The following is a 3,654-nucleotide window of genomic DNA, read 5'->3' as shown; positions in this document are numbered from 1 at the left end:
TAACAAAATTTGAAAGTGGAAAGCTATGCATAATCTTTCAAAGATTGATAATGTTTATGTTTAACGGCAAAATGACAACATGGACTATTAATCACTGTTCATAACTGTGACAGTGCTCTATTAGTAAAACGCTGAGAATTATATTCCGTTCCAGTGGGGGTGTAACCGTAGAAAATAATGGTTTTAATTGATGATGGCATGGCACTAATGTCCGCCAAATCGCCTAAATTTATGCTCTGGCAATACTCTATTGAACACGTGGCCTCAATGCTGTTGTAATGTTCTAATCTGGAATAATTACAGCAGGGACGAAAAAAAATCATGCTCACTATACTCAATTCACTGAATTTAGGCCACCATCACCAATTATGATTGTACCAATGAAGATGGCACAAAAGTAGATGGGCAAAACAAACAACGATGCCCGTATGTCGTTGGTGTTTTTGAGTATCAGAAGCAGAAGAGTGGCAATTTTAGCAAATTGATTATCAATGAGGTTCAAATTAATTAAAAATATGCTGCTATACGGGTAATGTAGCATCCGATGCACGGAATGGATTATATTGACGCGTCCTTAGTGTGACTTGTGCAAAAATTACAACTTCCCGAAGCGGAATGTAAAATAGTCAAGCTGGATAGAATGAATATCATTTTTTGTTTCCGATTATCAAAAAGCGGTTGAGTAGCAGCAGGTTAAAAGGAAACTGACAATCTTGCGCAAGCGCTTTGCCAATCTTTGTTGTGTTGTCAAGGTGAGGATAAAAACAAATAAAAATCAACGAAGATTCTACCCAGCAAGTATCAATGTAGGCGAGGGTAGATTGAGTATTTTCGTCCCTGAATTACAGCCTTAAATGCTGTTGTAGTGTTTCTTCAGCTGTGAAATATTTCGAAAATTCCAGAACGTTCTGTCAATTAGAGAGAATAATTTTCTCGAATATTCTACTCAATAGCTGTTGCAGTGTTCCATAATTTATTGTTGTCTTTCAAAATCATAGTTGTAATGATGCATGGAAATATCGACTCATAAACAGGATTGCTTTGCAAAGCTGTTATGGGGGAGCATCATGGTAACCATGAAATTTGGTGTTTAGCATGTTTCACTGTAAAAAATAGATACTCGATTTGGCACACAATAATCTGATTCATGTGTATATTGCTTTTTCACTTATAAAACTCGTTTTTATATATAAGCCATTTTACGAGACGTTTCGGAACAGCTGATCGCCGAAACGGCGTCAATTGACAGGAGACCTGGGATTAAATCCAGCGTGATTTTTAACAACGCCTCATCTTACCAAACGAGGACATGAAGAAAATGACAAAAAAGAGATCCAAAAATGTTTGTTACTGCAACTTTACACCTAGTTATTGTATCAGCTACCTCTTTTTCACCTATATTTCACATAAAAAGACATTTTTGTGATCACAAATCATATATATAAAATCCCAGAGTTGTCTGTCTGTCAGTAACGCTTTGAAATGTTTCATCGAAAAGTTTCGGTGAGCACTACAACAGCTATTTAAGAGCACTACAACAGTACATTTTAAGATTAGAACATTACAATTGCGAATTGTGGAGTACTACAAGAGCTCTTGGGCGGCATCCACAAATTACGTAACGCTCGAAGGGGGAGGGGGGGGGGGGGTGAGTATGCTCGAGCGTTACGACCCATACAAAAATTTTTAAAACTTCCATACAAAAAGCGTTACGGAGGGGGGGGGGTCGTAAATTTCCAATTTTAGCGTTACGTAATAAATGGATGCCGCCTTTGGCAGAATATTCTGGAGTTTTCTCAGGGTGTCGACTACCTGGAAAAACCTGGAAAGTCAGGGAATGTCAGGGAATTCAATTTTTGACCTGGAAAGTCAGGGAAAGTCAGGGAATTTCACTTGAGGTCAGGGAAAAAATATCAATGCTACAACATCAAACGAGTTGATTGTCTGAAAAATATATTGTTCAGGCTAAGTCAGCAATACCATATAAGGAATAAAAATGGTAATCAATCTTTCAAAATTGCAGAACCATTGAGGAAATGCTCTTATGCATAATAGAGTAAACTGTACTATACTGCTTATATTTATCCTCAGAATTAAAAAGCATCAACAGTACTCTCCGAACAACTTCTTCGAAATTGACGTGGATTAATTTAAAAATATTTTGTTGTTAAGTTTCCTAGATCAACTAATTGCCTAGTTTGGGCGCATTTTGCTCAAAAAAATATATCAAATTGCTCAAAATATCAAGTAGAACTGATGAAACTAAGTATAGAGAAAAAACCAATATGGATTCTCGTATTTAAGTGATGATGAATAAAAGCCGTATCTCAAAATTTTAAGAGCATAAATCTGATGAATCAAACAATAATTTTATTTGAAAAAGAAATTGTTACTGACTCAATCAATTTTTTAGCTCTAAACACTATTTGGTTTTTCTAGATTTTGTGTTCCTGATGATGGTACAGTTTTTTCGGTTCAATGTTTCTGGACAGTTTTACTCTTATTTGATGTAAAATAGCAGCATGAGAAAATAAATACATACGAATTTTGTCGAAAGTACGTATGTTTCAAATATTAGGATATGGGCAGGATATTTCTTGTTTTTTTTTTTCAAGTTGTTTCTGAAAAATAGTTTGTTCAGATAATACCGCCTTTCTTCAGGTTTTTTTATCAGGAGCTGTCTTATAGATATGACCAGCTTTTTTTCTTACAATAATCAGGAGATACCTCTAGAAATTCTGAGGATGCCTCTTAAAATTTCTCGATTTATTTTTATCCAGAACATTATTGAAAAGCAGAAATTTCAAGAATATTGTTTGAAATAATCTATTCAACAAAGCTGTTGACATTTTGTGAGATTACTTGGAGATGCTCATAAAATAGGAATAGAGAACCAACAGCGCTCTGAACAGAAAATGTGATCGTTTGATCATTCCAGAATGCAACCAACCCATCAAATTTTTAACGCGAATGGTTATCAGGTTCTCTAGATCTGTGAGCTTGAAAATTCGAAATTTGGCTTTGTTGATAATCACCTTAAATTGACGATACAACGAAGCCACACCTCAAATTTTCAAGAGCATAAATCTAATGGACCAAGTAATCGTTCGCTCTGAGAATTGGATCGATTGATCATCATCAGCATGTGACCAATCGATCAAGTTTGGAGCATGAACAGCTGTTTGTTCTCTAGATTTGTGCTTTGAATATTTTAGGTGTGGTTTCGTTGCATCTTCATCTTAAGAATACTTAGATAAACTCCTTGAGGAGAAAACCTAGGCGTTATTCATATCGGAATCCTAAAATGATACCTAAAATAAATTACCTGTAACTAATCATCGTGAAGCATTATTAAAAATATTAAAAAAAAATGAATACATTTTGGGAAAACTCTATGTGATTCCTGAAAAATATCTTTAGACGTATTCTTGAAATAATCCTGAAAAATCCAAATTCTATTCTTGGAGAAATTCAAGATTATAAGAAATACTCTAACAATTTTTAGAAAACCCTGGAGATTGGGAGCTTTTAGAGGAAATCGTCATGGAAAAGAATTGAAGGAATATCTGTAAAAATTGTTTAAGAATTTCAGGAGGAATTTCTGAGAAATATATGTGGAATTTCTTGAAGCCATTCTCCAAAAAAGTTTTTTTG

The sequence above is a fragment of the Aedes aegypti genome, unplaced genomic scaffold (genome assembly GCF_002204515.2).
Source record: "Aedes aegypti strain LVP_AGWG unplaced genomic scaffold, AaegL5.0 Primary Assembly AGWG_AaegL5_hic_scaff_1910_PBJ_arrow, whole genome shotgun sequence".
Classification (NCBI taxonomy): Eukaryota; Metazoa; Arthropoda; class Insecta; order Diptera; family Culicidae; genus Aedes; species Aedes aegypti.
The sequence above is the reverse complement of the archived record's forward strand: the minus strand, read 5'-3'. Positions refer to the sequence as shown.